Raw genomic sequence first — 23,209 nt, 5'->3', positions numbered from 1 at the left:
TAATGAAAACTAAAGCAGAAACCAATAAAATTGAAAACAGGAAATCCGTAGAGAAAATCAATAAAACCATAATTTGATTCTATGAAAATACCAACAAAAGTGATAATTCAGACTATGAAAAGAAAGAGGGAAGGCACAAATTACTAATACTGGAAATAAAATAGGGGTTATGAATATGAATCCTACAGACATTAAGAGGCACAAATTACTAATACTGGAAATAAAATAGGGGTTATGAATATGAATCCTACAGACATAAAGTGATAATTCAGACTATGAAAAGAAATAGGGAAGGCACAAATTACTAATACTGGAAATAAAATAGGGGTTATGAATATGAATCCTACAGACATTAAGAGGATGAAGAAAAGAGTACTATGAACAACTGTTTGCTCTCAAATTTGATAACCTAGATGAAATGCACTAGTTCCTTGGAAGACAACAAGCTATCATAGCTTACATGAAAGGAAATAGGTAATCTGAATAGGCCCGTGTGTATTAAAAAAAATTGAATCAATAATTAATAACCCATCCAAAACAGAAAGCATCAGTCCCAGTGGGATTCACTGGTGAATTCTACCAAACATTTAAGGAAGAAATTGTACCAAATATGTACAGTCTCTTTAAGAGGACAGAAGCAGAGGGAATACTTCCTAATTTAATTCATGAGGTCAACATCACCCTGATACCAAAATCAGTCAAGGACATTACAAGAAAGAGAACTATAAACCTATATCCCTCATGAAAAAAAAAGTAACAAATTAAATCTAATAATGTGTAAAAGAATAATCCACCACAACCAAGTGGGATTTATCTCAGGTATGCAAAACTGATTCAACATTCAGAATCAATTAATGTAATACACCACAACAGACTAAGAAGAAATATCACATGATCATATCAATATATGGAGAAAAACTATTTGACAAAATCCAACACCCATTCATTATAAAAACTTTCAGCAAACTAGGAATAGAGGGGAACTTCTTGAAATTGATAAAAAGACACTAACAAAAACCCTACTGCTAACATCACACTTAATGGTAAGAACCTAGAAGCTTTCCTCTTAAAATGGAATTGGTAAAGGAATCCCGTTTCATCACTCCTATCACACATCCTGTTGGAAGAGTTAGCTAATAAGATAAGAAAAGGAAATAAAAATATACAGATTGGGAAAAAATAAATAACACTGTATTTGTTTGTAGATGACATGATCGTCTATGTAAAAAATGCCAAAGAATCAACAACAGAAGAATCTCCTGGAACTGGTAAGTGAATATAGCAAGGTTGCAGGATGCAAGGGTTAACTTACAAAAATTATTGTTTTTTTATATGCTAGCAATAAACAATTGGAATTTGAGATTAAATACACAATATCATTTAAATTAGCACCCTCAAAAAAGAAATACTTAGGTATAAACCTAATAAAATATGTTCAAGATCTATATAAGGAAAACCACAAAACCCTGATGAAAGAAATCAAAGAATATCTGCATAAATTTAGAGATATTTTGTGTTTAATATTAAGACCAATTCTTCCCAACTTAATCTATAGAGACAGTGCAATCCCAGGCAAAACCCAGCAAGTTATTGTGTGGATATCAACAACTTGATTCTGAAGTTTACAAGGAAAGCAAAAGACCCAGGATAGCCAACAAAATACTGGGGGAAGAACAAAGTCAGAATACTGACACTCCCAGATTTCAAGACTTACTGTGAAGCTATGAAGGTGCTTTGTGACCACCTAGAGGGGTGGGATAGGGAGGGTGGGAGGGAGACGCAAGTGGGAGGAGATATGGGGATATATGTATATGTATAGCTGATTCACTTCGTTATAAAGCAGAAGCTAACACACCATTGTAAAGCTATTATACTCCAATAAAGATTAAAAAAAAATAAAAGACAGTATGGTACTGGCAAAAGGAGACAAATAGAATTGATGAATGGGCTAGAAGATCCAGGAATAGACCCACACAAATATAGTCAACTGATCTTGAGAAAGGAGTCAAGGTAATCCAATGGAAGAAAGGATAGTCTTAACAAAGGGTGCTGGAATAACTGGACATCTACATGCAAAAAAATGAATCTAGGTACAGACCTTGCACTCCTCGCAAAATTAATTCAAAATGGATCGTATTACCTAAATCTAAAATGCAAAACTATGAAACTCCTAGAAGATAACATAGGAGAAAATGTAGGTGACCTTGGGATTGACGATGACACTTTAGATACAAAATCAAAAGCATGATCCATGAAAGAATAAGTTGATAAGTGGACTTCATTAATTTTAAAACTTCTGTTGTATGAAAGATGCTGTTTAATAAAAAAAAGGAAAGATAAGCCAAAGCCTGGGAGCAAGTCTTTGCAAAATATATATCTAATAAAAGGCTGGTATCCCAAATGTACAAAGAATCCTTAAAATACAACAGTAAGAAAACAAGCAACCCAATTAAAAATGGTGCAACATTTTTGAACAGATATTTTAACAAAAACATATAGAAACGGCAAACAAACATGAAAAAATGCTCACCGTCTTTGTCATTAGAGAACTGCAAATTAAAACAACAAGATGCCACTACACACCAATTAGGATGGTTAAGAACCCTCATACATTGCTGGTAGGAATGCAAAATGTTACAGTTACTTTGGAAGACTGGTTGGCAGTTTCTTACAAAAAAACAAAACCCTGTACTCTTACCGTATGATCCAGCAACGAAGCTACTTGGTATTTACTCAAATGAGTTGAAAACTTAAGTTTACACAAAACCTCCCCATGATGTCTATAGAAGCTTTATTCATATTTGCAAACTTGAATGCAAACAAGAGGTCCTTCAGTAGGTTAATAGATTAACAAACTGTGGTACATCCATACAATGGGTTATTATTTAGCAAAAAAAGAATTGAGCTACAAAGCCATGAAAAGACATAGAAGAACCTTAAATCACATTGCTATGTGAAAGAAATCAGTCTGATAATGCTACATAATTTATGATTCCAACTATATGAAATAGTGGAAGCCAAAACTTTGGATACTGTAAAAAGATCCGTGGAAACCAGGGGTTGTGGAGAGAAAAAAATGGTGCCAATAGACTTGCTTGATGCAGGGTTGCCACAAACCTTCAGTTTGTAATAAAACACAATACCCATGAAGTGCAATAAAATGAGATATGCCTAAGTACCTATTAGAATGGCCAAAATCCAGATCACTGGCAACTCCAATTGCTGACAAGGGTCTGGCATGAAAGAAGCTCATATTCATTGCTTCTGGGAGTGCAAACGGAATAGCTACTTTGAAAGTCAGTTTGGTTCGTTCTTACAAAACCAAATATTCTTTTTCCTTATGATTAGCAATCATGCTCCTTGGTATTCACCTAAATTATACCTCACAAAAGCTGGCACACAGATGTCTATAGCAGCTTTATTTATAATTTCAAAAACTTGGAAGTAACCAAGATATCCTTCAATAGGTCAATGGATAATAAACTGTGGTACATCTAGACAATGGAATATTATTCAGTTCTAAAAAAAATGAAAAGAATGAAGTGAAATTAAATGAAAAATGAGAAGACATGGAGGAAACTTAAAAGTATATTTCTAAGCGTAAAAAGTGAGACTAAAATGCCTACCTACATACTTTATGATTCCAACTGTATGACATTATGGAAAAGACAAAACTATGGTGTCAGCAGAAAGATGAGTGGTTACAAGGAAAGAATGAGTAGGAGGAGCACAGAGGATTTTTAGGGCAGTGAACCTATTCTGTATATTTAAGGGTTCATTACACTTCATTAGACGTTTTTCAAAACCCATAGAATGTGCAAGACCTATGTAAACTTCATACTCTGAGTGATAATTGATTTTTCAGTGTGGGTTCATCACTGTAACGGATGTGCCACTTTGTTGGGGGATGTTGATAATGCAGGAGATGACACGTGCGGGGGCAAGAGGTATATGGGAAATCTCTGTAACTTCTCCTTATTTATGTGTAAACCTAAAAGCACTCTAAAAAATAAGTTCAATAAAAATAAAGCAAAGTTTACAGAATTACTTGGTGAAATTGATAATCCACAACTACTTTGGGAAAGGTTTAGTATTTAGTATGTTTTTTGGTACCTGATAAAACAAACCAAGAAAAAATAAGTAAATACAAAGAGAACTCGAACAATATGATTAGCAACCCAACCTAATGTCCCCATGTAGAACACTGCTCACAACATGTTTTCATTGTGTCGCTAATGAGTTGTAGAAAGCCTTTAGGCTGGGCAGGGGACAGCCACGTGTTTGGGGATTGTTGGTGGATAGTTGAGGGGAGAGGAGAAGAAAGTTGAATACCTGGATGAGGGCATGAAGACATGCATTTGGAGAGCCAATCTAGGGATCAGCCTAAGACAGAGATGTGGTCTTCACCAGCCAGAACTCCCCATGAAGTTGGATCAAAACAGGATGTCCCAACTGCACTCATCACCTGATTTTCAAACCTCTCCCTCCTTTTGTTTTCCCATCACACTCATCCTATTTTAATTTTTCCAGTGTCTCAGGTTCCAAATCATCACCTTTGACTTCTGTCTCTCTTTAGCTCACTACAGTCAGACATCATATTCTCAAATTTTTCCATCCAGTTCAAACCCATGTACATATCATAGACTATGTGCCAGGTGTTCTGCTCAAAAATGGGGTTATAGGCATGAATAAGACATGGTCAGAGAGGGTTCTGCATCAGTCTAGGAGGAAGGAAATGATGAGAGTAGTCTAGGAGGAGGGAGAAACAGAGCTTTAATTGGAGCCCTAATCCTCATTAGGTGACTTTACTTCTTGATTCTCTAGAGAATGCATAAGGTGTCACGAAATGTAGATAGTTCTGATGCTAATCATGGGAATCTTTTGAGGCATTCCTCATTTGTTTCTAACTTTTCTAGTTTCTCTTAGAGTTGCGTTTGGTTTTGGGTGCCCACTTTCTATCTGTGATCCAGTTCTTTCACTTTGTACTTGGTGTTGGTGTTTGGTGGTGTTGGATTAACTTCTGTGGGTAGGAATATGTCTCATACTAATTACAGACTCATTTCCAGTTCTGGCTCCTGTCTGGATTCACCTTTAGACCACATATATCCCCCAATGATAATGAGGGGAGAGTGGTATGGGCACATTTGTTTTCTGGACACCTTATTTCATAGTTTTCCATCTATAACTTTTCATTTTTGGGCATCTACTATATATTGGGCACAGACTATCCTATATATCACCTGTATCAATTTGCTCATGAGTCTATTACCTATTCCATATACACACTGCCACTGGGCCTTCATCTTTGCTCTGGTATATTCAATAATTTTTTTCCTCTCTTGTAATTCCTTTTCCACATTGCATCCAGAGTCATCCTTTTGACATCCAAATTTAAATCATGTATTGTTTTGTTTAGAAAACTGAAAATTCTACATTGTCTCGTTATAAAATTAAAATGGCTTATCATTCAAGGCCTTTATACTTTAACAAGAATCATACTCTACCATACCTTTCACAACCACTCCTTTTCCTTTTCCTAATACTTACCTCACTCTCTCCCTTAAAAACCACACTCTGCCATCTTCCTTCATTCTCATGGCATTCTTGACTCTAAATATTACCCTGAATGAGCCTTTCCTCCCCACCATTTCTGCCGGGGGTTCTATATTCCTTCTGCCCTAATTCAAGTTTCTCCTTATTTGTGAAGCCTTTCATTAATCTTTAGGTTGAGTACATAGCTCTCTTTTCTGAGCTATCAATAGCACCTTGTACTTATATATATATTATATAGATTTTCCAACTGTTTTTTTTTAAGCTTTTTTTTTAAAATTTATTTTTGTCTTCATTGGGTCTTTGTTGCTGCACACGGGCTTTCTCTAGTTGTGGCAAGTGAGGGCTACTCTTTGTTGCAATGTGCAGGCTTCTCATTGCGGTGGCTTCTCTCATTGCGGAGCACAGGCTCTAGGCACGCAGGCTTCAGTAGTTGTGGCACGTGGGCTCAGTAGTTGTGGCTCCCGGGCTCTAGAGTGCAGGCTCAGTAGTTGTGGCGCACGGGCTTAGTTGCTCTGCGGCATGTGGGATCTTCCCAGACCAGGGCTCAAACCTGTGTCCCTTGCATTGGCAGGCGGATTCTTAACCACTGTGCCACCAGGGAAGCCCTCCAGCTGTTTCTTAAATTACCTGTTTAGATCGTGTACTCCCCTTCTTCCCACACTTGTAGCTATTATGCATCAACCACCATGTCAAATTCATGTTTTGATCTTAAGAAGTCTTATAGTCTATCCTTGTGTCTCTGTTTTTAGTCTCTGCTCCTTTTGACTTTTTTCATCGCTGTTTCTTTTTCAGTCTCTGTGTCAATTCTTATACCCCTTTCTCTTCCATTTCCCTTCTTTCTTACCAACTTGTCTCTTTAAGCCAAGCTCCTGTTTTCAAATTGTTCCAGAGATATGTGCATATAGAATGGGTTCTTTCCCTGAGTCTCTTAGAGTTAAGGCTGACTGCTTTTAGTTTAGGCTTTGGCTTCCTGTGTAGCACAGGGTCTGATTTACAAATAAGATAAGGAAGTAAAAAAAAAAAGTAAAAGAAAAACTTTTTACTGTGTGTTATATCTTGCAAAGACCCAAGGATCTTGAATTATGTGTTTAATAATGACTCAAGTTTAAAAATTACCATAAAAAGAGGACTACTGATTATAAGGTGGGTTGTCCTGTATGGGTCTGAGCGTGAGTGCCCCTGGGTGGGGCATCACACATATAAGCCCTATTCATCACCTTCCTTCACCCCTACCAACTGCTGTGGAAAGGCTTTCAGTTTTATTTCTCTCTCTCTCTCAGTGCTGTTTTTACATACTGTGACCCTAATTATAACTATAATTATGATGTCTAAAATTATAATAGAGCCTGAGAAATTTTGGTTCATGCATATTCTTCTACAAAGGCTTGACTTAGAATATTATTTGACATTTATCATATGGTGATACTGCAGTCTTTTATTACTTTGCCTGCTGAAAGGTGCCTAAAATCTTCTGGAGCTCTGATTACTGAGAGTTAGAGTGGCTAAGGGTCTATCTTTTGTGAGAAGCTCTCATTGAGATCAGAAATGGGTTAGGTGTAGGGGAGAAGAATAGTTGATAAAAGGGTTGGAAAAGAATCCAAGAGCGTTTTTAGGGAGGAATAAAATCTCAATCATAGGCCTTCAGTTCTTGGCTGGGTTGGGAGACCTTTCTTATAGACATGCTCTCAGTGCTTTCTCAGAGACCTCTGTAAACCTCTGTTATGCCCTCAGTGACCATATTTCACGGTATGATGGAACCAGCCTATACTGACTAATGAGAACCAAATGTCAAATGTTCAGGAATTTTGTAAGGCAGTTATTAAGCACAGCCATTATGAAAAATAAATTATATAGGAGCACATCCGCAAATATGAAAGGATAAGTAGCTCCAAGGGCGCATCCTTCTACTGAAACAATAAACAAGCAAGAGAAAAAACATCAGAATCAACTTCGTTGGAAATCTGGAAAATAATCAAAGGTCTATAGTAACCAAGTATCCGCTGATCAAGAAAAAGGCAACTTAAAAATGGTAGGGGAGTGTTGTGGCATTTTTACTTGCCTTTGGGCCACCTTCCTCCCCTGCTTGAGGAAATCTTGAAGATATCAGCCCACGTTCCCATTGTGAGACCCTTGTCCTTGATTTCAAAGGGAGAAGAGCAGACCTTGATCTCAGAGAATTGTGTTTGTCTATTTGGAGCCCTCTGGGGACTATCTGAAGGACTGACGAAAGGCAGTTTTGTGTAGCACAGAGCTGCTTCAGGGCACAAAAGCAGCCAAGTGGAGGGCATTCCTTGCAAACAAGAAAGGTAAATGGACAACCCCTACTGTCTGGGGGAAGATGTTAAGGTTGAGACAAATAATAGACATGCTGAAACTTGGTAGGAAAGACTGGTGAGAGAGATTTTGTGTGGAAGTGGAACAGTAAAAAGTTCCCTGTATGTAGGATTTATACCTCTAAATGATCCTTAGGTTCAGAAGCAGAAAGTGAAGGCTAAGGCAGAGTTGTAAAGGGCCAGGTTAAGCATTGGAGGAATGCTAAACACTGAGCCAGTATGCAAAGCGAGGTGTTTTTTGTTTTGTTTGTTGGTTTGTTTTTTGTTTTGTCTTTAGGCAAAAAAATCTCAACACAGAAGCTCATGATAAGCTAAAGAACACATTTCAGAGAGCACAAACCACAAATATCTTTAGAGAAAAAGGTAGAAAAGTACTAAACATATAACCAAAACCCACAGGAACAAACCAAAACAAACCCTGAGCACGAGAAAGATTATGATTTCAAGTGTTACTTTATTATAACATTCAAAATGTTCAGTTTTCCACAAAACAAATTTTAAAACGTGCAAAGAAACAAGAAAATATGACCCATTCACAGAAAAATGAATAGAAACTATCATGAGGAATCAAGTCATAGAAGGTATTCAGCAAGACCTTTAATTCATCTGGCTTAAATATGCTCAAAATGCTAACATAGATCATGGACAAAGATTCAATAACACCAGGGGAATGATGTGCCCCAAATAGTATATATCTCTGAAGAGATACAAATTATAAAAAGGGACCAAACAAATTCTGGGGTTAAAAATTACAATAACTGAAATGAAGAATTCACTAAGAATTTCAACATCAGATTACAGCAGGCAGAATTAAAAACCAGAGAAGTTGAAAATAGGTCATTTAAAATTATCCAGTTTGAGGAACATAAAGATGAAGGAGTGAACAAAAATGAAGAGAGCCTAGGAGACCTGTGGGACACCATCAAGCATACCACATACAGATAATGGAAGTTGCGTAAGGAACAAGACAGAGAAATGATGTAAAAGAATTTTGAAGAAACTATGCCCAAAAAGTCATAATTTGATTAAGTACATGAATTTACACATTTAAGAAGCTCAGTGAACTTTAGGGAGGAAAAACACAAGAGGTCTACACTGAGACACTTTATAATAAAACTTTTAAAGGCCAGAGACAAAGAGAGAATCTTGAAAGCAGCAATGGAGAAGTGACTGTCATATACAAGGGAGACTCAGTAAGAAAAAGACTGGATTTCTTAGCAGGAACCATGGAGGCCAGATGGCAGTGGGATGACATATTTAAAGTACATAAAGAAAGAGAAAACCCATAATCCTATATCTGGCAAAACCATCATTCAAAAATAAAGAAGAGGGCTTCCCTGGTGGCGCAGTGGTTGGGAGTCCACCTGCCGATGCAGGGGACACGGGTTCGTGCCCCAGTCCGGGAAGATCCCACATGCCGCGGAGCGGCGGGGCCCGTGGGCCATGGCTGCTGAGCCTGCGCGTCCGGAGCCTGTGCCCCGCAACGGGAGACGCCACAACAGTGAGAGGCCCGCGTACCGCAAAAGTAAATAAATAAAATAAAGAAGAAGTTAAGACATTCCCAGATTAGCAAATGCTGAGGGAGTTCATCACTAGTAGATATGTCCTACAGGAAATGCTAAAGGGAGTCCTTCAGGTGGAAATGAAAGAACACTTGGCAGTAACTTGAAGCCACATGAAAAAATAACACAGGTAAAGAAATATATAAGCCAGTATTATTGTATTTTTCATCTGTGACTCCTTTTTCTTTCCCAATTTGATTGAAAGACAAATGAATAAAATGATAATGATAAATCTATGTTAAATGAGCACACAAAGTAGAAAGATGTAATTTGTGACACAACAACATAAAGGGGAGGAGGGATGGAGCAGTGTAGGATCTGAATTTTTATATACTTATGGAAGCTAATGTGATATGAATTCAACATAGATTGTTACAGGTTTGAGAGGCTAATTGTAAGCTCCAGGACAACCAATGCTAAAATAACTTTTAAAATATACAGAAAAGGAAATTAGAAAGGAATCAAAATCATACACTACAAAACAATCAAACACAAAAGAAGGCAGTTAATGGAGACCTTGAGGAACAAAAAAGATATGAAACATATAAAAGACAAAGCAAAATGGCAGAATAAGTGTTTCTTTATCAGTAATTTTTGTAAATGGACTAAACTCTTTCATTAAAAGGTAAATATTCTCGTAATAGAGTGAAAAACAAAATGCAATTATATGCTGTCTGGAAAAGACTCATTTTATATCCAGGACAAAAGTGAAAAGATAGAAAAGGGCACTCCAGGCAAATAGTTACTAAAAGAGAACTGAGGTATCTATGCTAAGATCAGACAAAATAGACCTTTAAGTCAAAAGTTGTTACAAGAGACAAGGAAGAACACTAAATATTGATAGAAGTGTCAACCCATCAAGAAGATATAAAACTTATAAACCTATGAACCTAACAACAGAACTCCAAACCATAGGAAGCAAACATTGAGAAGTGAAGACAGAAATAGACAGTTCTGAAATAATAGTTGGAGATTTCATTGCTGTACTTTCAATAATGGATAAAAACAACTAGGTAGAAGATCAGTAAGGAAACAAGGTAGTTGAACAACACTGTAACCAGCTAGATCTGATAGACGTAAACAGACTCTCCATCCAACAACAGCTAGCAGTGTTTCTGCTGAACAAATTTTCTCAAGAACTTTGTGGATCTTCTATAGATTTCAGTGGGGTTCACTCCTATAGACAAAAGCCACTTCTATGGTTCTTTTCCAGACAAACCCTTCTGGAAAACCCTTGGCCTCCCACTGAGATGGTAGGAAACAGTGACCAAAGCCTTGGCCTCCCGCTGAGATAGTAGGGAACAGTGACCTTAAGCTTCCTAGAGGACTTCTAATTTGGTTGATATCTGTGAGGCAAACGCTTATCTTCTTGAAAGGACCATTTTTGTGCCTGATTCCTTTACCTTTTAATCTTTCTGAGGTTTTAGGAAAAGGTTGTACAATCATAATCAACAGAGATTCAAGACTGTGAATCTCTTTATTCTAATGGGTTTTGCCCTTTGCAGAGGCTGAGAAATTTCAAAATTGTAAGGCCTTGGCTCCTTTTTGTTTAACAGTTCTTTCCCCAATTTATCTTTCTTTTCTCACATTTTATCATAAGCAGCAAGAAGAAATCAGGAGGCACTTTTAACACCTTACTTGGAAGTCTCCCTAAGTATAAAACCAGCTTTTAAGTATTTCCTTGTACATAACTCCAGGACATAATTTTGCTAAGCTTTCTATCACTACATAAGAAGAATCCTCTTCCTTCTGTTTCTAATAGCATGTCCCTCAATTTCTTCTGAGCCCTCACTGCAGGATACCTAAAATCTGGATTTCTTCTAACAGTCTGTCGAAGGTATATAGGCTTTCTATGTCATGCTCTTCAAAGTTCTTCTAGCTTCTGCTCACTTGCCTGATTCCAAAGCTGTTCCCAAGTTTTAGGTACCACTTCTAGGCACCAAAATCTGTATTATTTTTATATTATCCTATAATAGATTGCCACAAACTTAGTATCTTAAAAAAACACACACATTATATCACAATTTCTGTCAGGAGTCTGACATGGCTTAGCTGGGTCCTCTGCTCAAGGTCTTACAAGGCAGCACTCCAGGTGTTGACTGAGCTGTATTTTCATCTAGAGCCTCAACTGGAGAAAAGCTGCTTTCAGCTTATACATGTTGACACAATTCATCTCCTTATGATTTTAGGACTGTCCACAGTTCCTTGCCACATTATCTTTTCTGTAAGCCCTCCTTCAACATGGTAGCTTACTTCTTTAAGCCAGCGGGAGGGAAAATTATCTCTAAGGAAAGGCCGAGTCGCTCTTTAAGGTCTTTTCCCTGATTAAGTCAAGCCTAGCCAGGTTAATACTCCTTTTGGTTAATGCAAAATCAACTGATTTGGGACCTTAATTTCATCTGAAAAATTCCTTCATCTATGCTACATTCTATTAGCTAGCAGCAGGGGGAGGGCATTACATAGGCCTCGAATCATGGAGCTACCCTCATCTGTGTGCCAAGTGACAAAATATGTAACATGCTCAGCCCAGTGTTTGACCTATTCTAAGGGTTCAATCAATGTTAACTCCTCCTATCATTTAATGTTTTTAAAGCCCTGTTGAAACCACAGTCTCAGTGCCCAAAGGGATGTGGGACTCAATGAGGTAAATCCCACTGAAGGGGAGGAGGACCTAAAGGAGGTTTCCACCACTAAGCCAAGGGAGAATCTGATTCTCCTAGTAATAAGAGTATGCCTCACATTTTAGGAAAATCTGGAGAGAGGAGCTGTTAGTGGGGACTTGAAGAGCTAAACCGGAGAACTTAGAAGGAATACATATGAAGATTAGGTTCCAGGGAACTTTTCAGTGCATCAAGGTAGAGTGTAGGAAAGGAATTAAGGGAAGCATAGCCCAGGGAGTGTATGCCATGGAAACAAGTAGGATGGCTGTTATTTGGGGAGACATATAACCTTCAAGACATCCTTTTAGTTGGCCAAAGGGACTTGGAGTTTAGGTGGCTCAGGATTGCAGCTGAGCTATTCTGTACATGGAGTTCATTTGGTGCCTACACCTATTCCAGGTGGTAGAGGCAAATTTTCAGAGAGGATATCTAATTAAGATTGGCCTAGGAACCAAAGTAACCAGAAAAGTGGCAAGTGTAATGGTGAAAACATCATGAAAAGAGACAAGGGCTGCTCGAATGGGATGAATAAGGCCCAAGGGCCATAGGATCCTACAGGACCAGGAATGGACATGTAGGAAAATGAGAAGCTCCCCAAGGTAGAGGAGCAGACTCTAATCTGCAGGAGACCATGAAAACTGAAAGTAGAATGGCAGACCCACCACTCCAGGGAGCATAAATATAGGGTTTGATGACAATATATCAAGTACAATAAAGATTGGGAAGCTTACATACATTGGAGAATGAAAGGATCAGTCAAGACAGAAGGGTCTAAATTAAGGCCATGCTTTTTTCTTTCTTTCTTTTTTAATTTTAACTAGAAACTACATACCACAGCTGCAGTCAGGAATGTTGATCCTGAAGGTTAACTTTCAGAGGTGGCTTCCTGTCTCCTGGTGCTTCTGCCGTGAGATAATGGGAAATATTAGCCATAGAAATTGCTGCAACATGGAAAATAACTTTCATCATTTTGGTGTAGACTGAAAGTTAAGGGAGATGCTGTGTCTCTTTTCTGCTAATGTTTTAGTTATTTTCTTGTTGTCTCAGAATGAGGAGTCTCTTTCCTTTAGGAAATGTGGGAGACTGTAACCCAAAGAAAGCCTCTTCAGCCTTTGAAATCCCATAGCCATTGACCTCCAAATAGGTTAGGAAGGAACCAAAAGGGTAGGACAGTAGCTGCAGCTGCTTTTTCTTTCTAAGACTTAGGACTAAGCCTGTTGAGCTAGAATTCTCATAGCTGTCATTTCAAGGGCACAGACAAAGGCACATAGGGAGGAGGGCAGACTCCTCAATGATTGTCTCCACTGGACAGGCTGGTTCAGATTTGGACAGATATTGTCCTGACACTGGAGTTGGGGAGTCTGTGTGTCCTGTTACACTGTCAGGCTCTTCTCACTCTGCATGAGTAAGTCTGCTGGGCATTGGATAGGAGTTGAATGTGTCAGAAGACATTTTTCAAGATGACCTTCCCGGAAGGGAGCTAGCAGACCATGGATATATCCCCACATTAGGAGATGATCTGCCAGTGATTTGGGAGCATTGGTTTATACCACAGTGGACACAACCTTTGCTCACTAAGCAGAATGGTACAAGAAAGACTTTGTATTGACTAGAGAAAGTGTATTGTGGAAATCAATCCATATATTTAGTCCTTGCTAAAGACTGAGTCCCTGGTATTTATGTGACCTAACAAAATGATCTCTGCTGACTAATGCAGTGGCCTTTACTAGGTGTATGTAGGTCCAGACACACTAGTATTTTCCTCAGAAGTAAATCAGTTTTACAGTTAAGGTGTATACCAGGATCCCTCCTTCCCACCCCTGTCTAGAGTGTCTGGGAAGAAATCCTTGAAGTCACATAAAAATTCAACTTTGTGAGTTCCAGCAAGGATCTGTTAACAGTCGAAGACTTACATCCTTGTTCAAGGCCATGTTGTGTCTTTTCACTGACTTATTATCTAAGAAAAATACATGTAAAATGTGTGTATATCTGAGGGCTGTGTATAAGGCACTTGTTCCAATAGTTTCCCAAGGCAACAAGCCATTCTTTGTAGCTTTGTGTGCCTCAGAGCTGATACTGGGGTTGTGTCAATGAAAGAGAAGTAGAGATATGGGTAGTAGGAAGAAGGATGAGGAGAAGAAAAGATGTCTTTTAGTTCTTGTCTACTTCAGTATTGCCTACAGTGAAGGACTTGTGGCCAAGAGGTAGATTATTTGCCCATACTTTGTGGTGCTGGAAAGATTTTGACAATGATTTCTCCACCTAGCTTATCATACAGTTTTGGTCTATTTGAATGCCAAATTATAGAGATAGAGTTAAAGAAGGCAGAAATTGCAGCAAATTAATGGAGGTGTTAAGGATTGTAATGTCCTCACTCGCCTGACTGATTGAACTGGACTTGGTTTTAAACCAATTTAAAGTTAAAAGTATGAGTTAATCTTTCAAAGTAGTTGTTCTCAGTCTTTATTTTGGATAATAATCACCTGAGGACATCTTAAAAATGTGGGTTCCCAGCCCCACTCACAGAGAATCTGACATGGGATGTCTAGCTTATTGATCAGGAACTATGGTTTTTATAAACCCCCCAACTTTAATTTTATAAATGCTACCAAGTGTTCAATCATATTTTGAAAAAAAAAAACCCAGCCCTATTCTAAGGAGACATTTTTAATGGAGAAAAGATGGGAGTGAAAAAACTAAATTTGCCATTCCTGTTGGCCTGAACATGAAGATATCTCCTTTGAGATTCTTTACTTCTTAGTTTCCAACTGAAGTGTTCTTTCTGTCTCAGTATTTGAATGAATACACATGAAGGTTCCACTACTATGCTAGAATGTTCAACTGAGGGATCTTTAAGAATTTAACTTCAAAGGATAAAGACATGGAAAGGGCTATGAAGAGCTATAAAGCTCATTAATGAGACAGGCAGGCTAGATCCAGAAATGCTGCCAACATGTGACTGAGTCTAATATGGTTTTCAGAAGGAGAGATCAGAAAGGATGTTTGAGAAAAATCATCAAAGAAACAATAGAAGAATATTTCCCAGAGCGGCAGTATGGCCTGATTCTCCATAATGAAAATATACATCAAATGTTGTACAGAATTAATAACAACAACAGTAACAACAACTCTAATATATCCTGGAAATATTCTCCTATTCTTAGAATAAAGAGTTTGAGTATTAAACAAATGAAAAATCTGGTTTATTTACAGATAAGTTTAAAGCAGAGTGATATCAGAGAAACAATAGAAGAATCTAGGGAGCTCCTCTTTGTTGACCATCTCTTCTCTCTGTACCCATCATGATAATGTGCCTTTGAGTGAACTAGATCATACAAGTACCATGGATTGGAAGTTTGGCAAAGATTTAAAATTTCAGCATTTATTTCACACATATTTATTGAGGGCTATCATCATGCTGGGAAATGTTTTAAGTATTGTGTGTTGATTGATGAATAAGGCAGGTTAGATACCTGCCCTTACAGTGTTTACCCCTAGTGGAGGGAAGCAAACCATAAACTTGTAAGTATTTGAATAAGCAAAATAATTTCAGATTATTTTAAGTGCTAGGAAAGAAACAAGCAGATAATGGGATGGAGAGTAACTTGAGGCTGCTTTCGATATGTAATTAGAGAATGTGCATTCAAAGGCTCTGCAGCTAATCGTGAGCTGCTTTAGACTCTTTATGTAGTGTCCAGCCTTTCCCAGTTTCTGTCAAATATAATGATCCACCAATGCCACTTCTGAGTATTTATCTAAAGGAAAAGAAAATACTAATTTGAAAAAATCCTCCCTCTCCCCCACCAGGTTCATTCCAGCATTATTTACAATAACCAAAGTTGGAAAAAACATAAATGTCCATTGATGGATGAATGGATAAAGAAAATGTGGTACATTTCTAATGGAATATTATACAGCAGTAAAAAAAAAAAAAAGGAAGGGGGCTTCCCTGGTGGCGCAGTGGCTGAGAGTCCGCCTGCCGATGCAGGGGACACGGGTTCTTGCCCCAGTCCGGAAGGATCCCACATGCTGCGGAGTGGCTAGGCCCGTGAGCCATGGCCGCTGAGCCTGCGCATCCGGAGCCTGTGCTCCACAACGGGAGAGGTCACAACAGTGAGAGGCCCGCGTACCACAAAAAAAAAAAAAAAGGAAGGAAATTCTGCCATTTGTAACAACATGGTTGGACCTTGACGGCATTATGTTAAGTAAAATAAGTCAGACAAAGATAAATACCATATGATCTTACTTGCATATGGAAACGAAAACAAAGCAAAACCAAAAACAAACTAAATGATACAGAGAACAGGTTGGTGGTTGCCAGAGGTGGGGGAGAGGGAGGGCAAAATGGGTGAAGGACAAAGGCTGAAATTTCCAGTTATAAAATGAATGAGTCCTGGGGATGTTAATGTGCAGCATGATGACTATAGTTGATAATACTGTATCGTGTATTTGAAAGTTTCTAAGAGGAAGACCTTAAAATTTTTCATCATAAGGAAAAATAAACTATAACTGTGTGGTGATGGATGTTAACTAGACTTTGGTTATCATCTTGCAATATATACACATATGGAATCATGTTGCACAACAGAATAATATTATATGTGAATTATAGCTCAATAAAAAAAGTAATAAAGTTTTAGCTTGCCTCTTAGTCTCTGCCTCCTATTATAGATTTTATTATTCCTTTAGCTCCTCTTTGGACTTGTTGGATTAACTGTGTTGAACAGCTTATCCAGTTAGAAACTCATCCTGAATTCCTAAGTCTAGCCATTTGGGGGTATCCATTCCTTTTTGATGGGGAAATGGTGATGTGGGCACCTTTTATTTCTTGGAAGCCCATTTTCCCTACTTTTTCCCCTAAACTGTGGTCCTTGTTAGTTACTTACTAAATGCTCGGCATTAGTTTGCTCTATTTGTTTGACTGCTCTGTATGAGAAGCTCTTGAATCTGTTATCTCAATCCTTGTTGTGGTCCATCTTTCACATTGCATCCTGAAACTTGTAGGTAAGTCATTTACTTGTTTACAAAACTTGAAAACTCTTCATTGGTTTATGATATGATCAAATTGCTGGGCCCTGGCATTCAAGACCCCTCACAATCTGGCAACAATTAACCCAATTCCTTTTACAACCACTCTTTTTCCTTTTCCTAACATCTAGTTCACTTACTTCTCTTAGAAACTATACTCTGTCATCTGTCCTCAGTCTCACAGTTTTCTTAACCCTATGTTGAGGGGGAGCAGAATATGCCACCTCCAAATCTGCCACTTTGGCATGTGGACTGTTTTGAGCTGAAGGCAATTAAGACCCAGCAGACTCAGGAAAACTTTTTTTAATTTTTTTTTTTGCGGTACGTGGGCCTCCCACCGTTGTGGCCTCTCCCGTTGCAGAGCACAGGCTCCGGACGCTCAGGCTCAGCGGCCATGGCTCACGGGCCCAGCCGCTCTGCAGCACGTGGGATCCTCTGGACCGGGGCACGAACCCATGTCCCCTGCATCGGCAGGCGGACTCCCAACCACTGTGCCACCAGGGAAGCCCCAGGAAAACTTTTTACCTCTCCTTGAACTGCCTAAAAGAATCATATAGAGGGCCTGTACCAGAGAGAGCTATTACCAGAGACAACTTTTTATATCAGAAAGATGTACCTGCATGGCATGGCAAACATTTGCTTACCAATCATTTGCTCTTCTCATCTTGTGAAATGTCTTCCTCGCCTTTGAAGCCCTACACTCCTACTTCCTTCTCCTTAGCTTGGGATAGTATATATGCCTCAACTGCCAGATTGCTTTGAGTCTTCATGTCTTGGTGGGGATCTTGTAAGTATATAATTAAACTTAATTTTCTCCTGTTAATCTGTTTTATGTCAACTCAGTTATTAAACCAGCCAAAAAATCTAGAAGGGAAATTGTGTCCTCCCCTAAAATATTATGTTACATGAGCACTTCCCAGGACACTATGCTCCTAACCCAATTCAGGTTTCTCCTTGTTTGTGAAGCCCTCCTTTATTCTTCCAGGTTGAGTTTGTTCCTCTCTTCTCTGTGCTTACCATAGCACCTGTTACTTACATGAATCATAATAACAAAGTTAAACTTTTCTTGAGTCCTTTACTCCTGGAAAGCAGTGATGGTTAAAGAAATCCATCCACCCTTTTGTGTTCTGAGAATTAGTTTACTGCAAAGAGCCACCTTTCCCCATATGACTTATATAAATTCATCTGTGTGTCCCTTTATTACTTATAGGGACGCCAGACACAGACCCCCCCCCCACCTTTTAAATTTATTTATTTATTTATTTCTATACAGTAAGTCTTTGTTGGTTACCTATTTTAAATATAGCAGCAGACACAGACCCTTTAAATTCCATTCTTTGCCTCATAAAGGATTCACTGAGCTGTTTGTCCCCCTGATCAATTGGAAACTAAACATTAGTTAAAATTCTCTCCTTTTCAGTCCCCTTAACTTTGACTCACCCTCCTCCTGACCCTGCATACAACCTCTCCTTAATGATCCCTCCTAAGGATAAAATATTCCCTGATTATCCCACTCCCTCTATACTGTGTTCTTCTTAGCCTGCTGACCCTTTCCTCTAAAAGAATATTCCTTTCTGCCTGGCCTTTGAGATGCTTGAAGCTCTATGTTTGGATTATTTTCTCTATTACAATAGTCTCTTTCCCCTATTGCAATAATCCTTTCAAATAGTCTCTTTTTACCTAAGTCTAGATTTATTTTTAGTTGACAATAAAAATTACCAAGTTGTTTGTTTCGATAATGTACTCTCTTTTCCCCAGATTTGGAGCTGTTTATTGGAACAATGAGAAAGCCAGGTCCCTATTTGTGTTCTTAGCATGCCTTAATCTGCCTGTGTCCCTGACTGTCCCTATGCCTGTTTCCATCAATTTCTGTTTTTATTTTAGTCTCTGAGTATGTCATTGTATCTCTTTGTCTGTCCCATTTCCGTCCTTTTCCTTCACCTACCTGTCTTCTTGAGGCCAAGCTCCTGTCTTCAGGTTGCTCCAGAGATATTAGAGAGAAAGTAGAGCTGGTTCTTTCCCGGAGTCTGGTAGTTTGCTGACTGAAATCTTCAGCCTAGATTTCAGCTGCCTCTGTGGTAAAAGGGCCTTATTTTATCCTCCAAACAGGAAGTGAAAAACTGGTTTCACTTTTGGTTTTGTTTTTTCCCCCTTTAAAAGAAATCAGCTGATTTAAAGGAATCCTGCTTATTTATTTATTCATTAATTCATTTATTTGTTTATATTGTGATTCCTGGGTGTTAAAATAACTGCAAATGGAAGACTAATGTTGGTATATGTGTGTGCATGCATGTGTGAATCAGTGGTGGAATGGGGTGAACACCAGATAAAGAACATGGGAGAAACAGGATAGGGAAAGAATTTAGGAGAAGAGACATGGGCACATCCGAGTGTCTTCCTCAGGGAAGTTGCTTTAACTGCTTTACTGTTCTAGCTCTCAAGTCACCCAAGGACAAAGAGGAAGCATGCTCTCAGTGCTAATGAAACTTCTTAGGTTTTATTTCCTATAAAAGATCTCTCTAGAACTTGCTGTTTTTTTGTTTGTTTTGTTTTTTGTGGTTGATTTGAAAATTAACCATGTTTCCAACATTGTATTAGCTGATTTGGATGATTCAACACTACCGCGAGATAAATTCTTAACAGCATGTTGTGTGTTTATGGTGAGAAAGAGAATTTTACAGTTGTCTATATTTTATATTAGAGCTTTTTAGTAATGTTAAAAATCTGACTGTTTTCTCTCACACCTAAATCCCATGTAAAGCATTTTGTTTCATTGATTATTATCTTACTGCATCATTTAATTCATTATAATTTTGCTTGTAGATCAGTACCTCCTGCTCCCGTGTTCTTCTGTCTCAAGCTTTATATGTCTACACACGTCTTCTTGGAGGTGAACATCATACTCATTTTTCCCAGGTCCTCTAGAAATTCTACTCACATTGTTTCATATTTCCCCTTCCCACTCCCAGTACACCTGCACATCTCCACTACATGGACCTATACTGAGCTCTTCTGCACTGTGCTCTCAGAGCAGTTATACCACTCTTAATGATGCTCCTGTCATGTTGTGCTGCACTGTAGCTGTTGCTTGTCTATCTGATTTCTCCCATCCCCCAAACCTGAAACATCCCACCTCCCTGTGTTCGTCCCAGTTGTGGGGGATCTGTCTTCTTCATCATTATATCCCAGATGTAGTGCATGAAACATATAGATGAACAAAATGTGTGATGACTGAATAAGGAAATTATCATATCTGTCAGAGCTTGTTTCCTTAGTTATATGTGAGGATATTAATATTATATATTAATATATATTAATATATATTTTATAATATATTAATATAATATATAACATTGATATATTAGTATATAATATTAATATATAATATTATATATTAATGTATATTATATAATATTAATATTAATTTCAGTGAGTTGACATGAGGCACAAAGAAGGTATAAGGGCAGTTGGCATGGTGTGCTAGCAATAAGACTCCACTTTTCCTACTTTTAGAATAGGAGTGTAGGTGTTTTCTAGTAAACAAGAGTTTAAATGTCAGTCATTAATTTGAGTCCGGGATCCAACAGTGACTAGCTATGTTTGCTTACGTCTTGAGTGTGGAGAGGGCGACCTAAGTAATGAGAAGCAGCCAGGTGGTGGAATGAATTTGTGCCAGTAGCACTACCCACCTCACATACATTAATGAGAATAAAATGAGATAGGTTAATCCCACCCAGTGCTTGGCCTGCAGCAGACATTCAAATATGAATTCTTTTTTCCCCAGCACATAATTTGTTTGAAGATCTAATCTGTCAGAACAAGAAACATCAAGTGGAGTGTCTTCAGCTGCAGTGCTCCTTCCAGTGTTTAATTTGATTAAGATTTCAGTAAATGTGTAAATTAATGAAGGAGTTAAAGCAATCCCATAGAATCAAAATCAGATTCACAAACAGGTTCATTTCACCACACAGTTACCTCCTGTTCCTCCAGGTCAACCCCCAATACAGAGGACAGACTCTTGGTTTCATCTTTTAGTTTTCTCTCAATTCCAATAAATGTTTGTTTTTAACGTGAACTTCGGTTAAATGATTAGTGAATGTTTTTTGAAAGATGTTTTCTCTAGGCTTTTTTGTTTCTTTTTTTACTGCCAGTTTTTAACTTATGTTCTCTTTGAAAAATTCTAGCCTTATTCTGAATAAACTGAGGGAAAAGGAGTTCACCCAGACCTCTGCAGTGATACTAGAGAGAGCCAGTAATCTACCCAGGGTTCCATCCAGGACTGAAACTAGAGTGAGGCAAGAGAGGAACCCAGGGTAGAATGGAAATTGAGAGTGAGAGAGTGCTTAAATTTTGTACTCTAGGTGCCTCACTTGTTTCACCCTAATTTCAGCCCTACTTTCAGCTTCGGCTAAAAATCCCGAGGAATGGGCCAGTCCATCTCTAATCCATTGATTACAGAGAGAAGGGCAGCTGAGATCACTGGGTCTCTCTTGCCTGGCATTTTCCCCTGACCCTTTCCTTTTAGCTGGCTCATCTTTGGCTAAGAGAATATGTCTTTTGAGGGAGTCTTTTGAAATCTGGTGGGTGATACTTGCCAACGAAGAAAGGGGGTGGGTGGTATTTCTCCTCTTGCCCTCTTCTTTCTTTTGCCTAGTCAAATAATTAAAATGACATAAGACAGATTAACAGTAGAAAATCAAATTTAATACATATATATGGAGGATTAACACAAGCATGAGAAATTTGAAAGACAGTAAGGCAAGATGAGGTACATTTATTTATTTTACAGGACTAAGGAGAAGGAGGTAGGGGTCTGGGATTTCAAAGGGAAGTAAGGTGATTCACAGGGAAATGTAGAGATTTAATGTTTGTTAAACAAATGTTTACTGGGCCATCTAGAGAGAATAGGATACAGAAGGACTTTGATCAAACTGGCCTTGCTACCACTACCCTGTCTACCACTCCTCGTTCATAATATACTGTAGTTATCTATAGTGTTATATAGTTATCTATCGTGATATCTCCCTCCTGGAACAGTCTGTCTATATTAAATTATCTTAGGCAGTTAGGTGGAAGTTCCAAGGTTCTTCCTGAGTCTTTTGGACCTTGCTTGTCTGGAAATAATCTGCATGGCAGCATGGCACATCTTGGGGCAAGCTTCACTGAATCCCATCAAAAGAGAGGAAGACGGGGAAGAAAACTCAGATAACCTAGGTGTTTTAGTAAAAACACAGTTTTCCTTTGTTTCAGTGCCAGATGCATGGAGGGTTTTCCCCACAGCAAGCAATTCTGCAACACCAGCCTGTTGTCCTACAATTTAACTTGATTCTGACACTATGTATCTTCCTAGATATACTGTTGGATCCCACAGTTTAAGGGCTCAGTCCCAGGAGACTGCTGCTGGCTTCAGATGCCAATTGCAAGTAGTAGGTCCCCAGGTTACCCTCAAATTCTGTCTGACTTGGCTACAAATCAGAAGTTCCCAAGACCGCCTCTTCAGGTTTGATGTATTTGCTAGAGCGGCTCAAGGAATTCAGGGAACACTTACTTATGTTTACTAAAGGTCTGGGTGGGTTTTGAGTGCAGGAGATTCTGTCTCTGTGGAGTTGGGGTACATCACCCTCTTGGTATGTGGATGTGTTCACCAAACTGAAAACTCTCCAAACCCCATGCTATTGGGATTTTATGGAGGCTATCACACATAATATTGATCTATTGTTAATTTCATTTCCAACCCCTCTCTCCTCTCTGGAGAATGGAGGGTGGAGGCCTGAAAATATGAAACTTCTAATCATGGCTTTGTCTTTCTGGTGACCATCACCCATCCAGGAGCCCACCCAGAGTTGCCTCATTAGAACAAAATATACTTCTACTACTCTTATAACTTAGGAATTTATGAGTTTGGAGAACCCTGTGTCAGGAACTGGGACAAAGATCAAGTATATATTTCTTATTATAAATCACTATATCATAGAGGGAAAGACATTAGTCTCCTTGAAGTCATGTATTTATATGGAAAGTGGACTTAAACTCCATTGTCACCACTTTCTAATTATGCAACGTTGGGCCACTC

General features: G+C 38.5%; 1 protein-coding gene across 1 annotated transcript in view; it reads right to left on the bottom strand.

Annotated features, from left to right (window-relative positions):
• The window catches only part of LOC111169181 (interferon-induced very large GTPase 1-like), a 31,471-nt gene extending 12,248 nt beyond the window's left edge, over positions 1–19,223 (bottom strand). Inside the window, exons 1-2 of the mRNA XM_022563209.3 lie at positions 19,082–19,223; positions 12,941–13,010 (exon numbers count right to left, since the gene is read on the bottom strand). The gene's annotated coding sequence lies outside the window, so the exon portion shown is untranslated. The remainder of the gene's footprint in view (positions 1–12,940; positions 13,011–19,081) is intronic.
• Between the last annotated feature and the right edge of the window lie 3,986 nt (positions 19,224–23,209).

The sequence above is a fragment of the Delphinapterus leucas genome, chromosome 7 (genome assembly GCF_059928025.1).
Source record: "Delphinapterus leucas isolate spDelLeu-1000000601 "Yukka" chromosome 7, BTC_Dleu_Yukka2, whole genome shotgun sequence".
NCBI lineage: Eukaryota > Metazoa > Chordata > Mammalia > Artiodactyla > Monodontidae > Delphinapterus > Delphinapterus leucas.
This window is presented reverse-complemented; position numbering and strand designations above follow the sequence as displayed.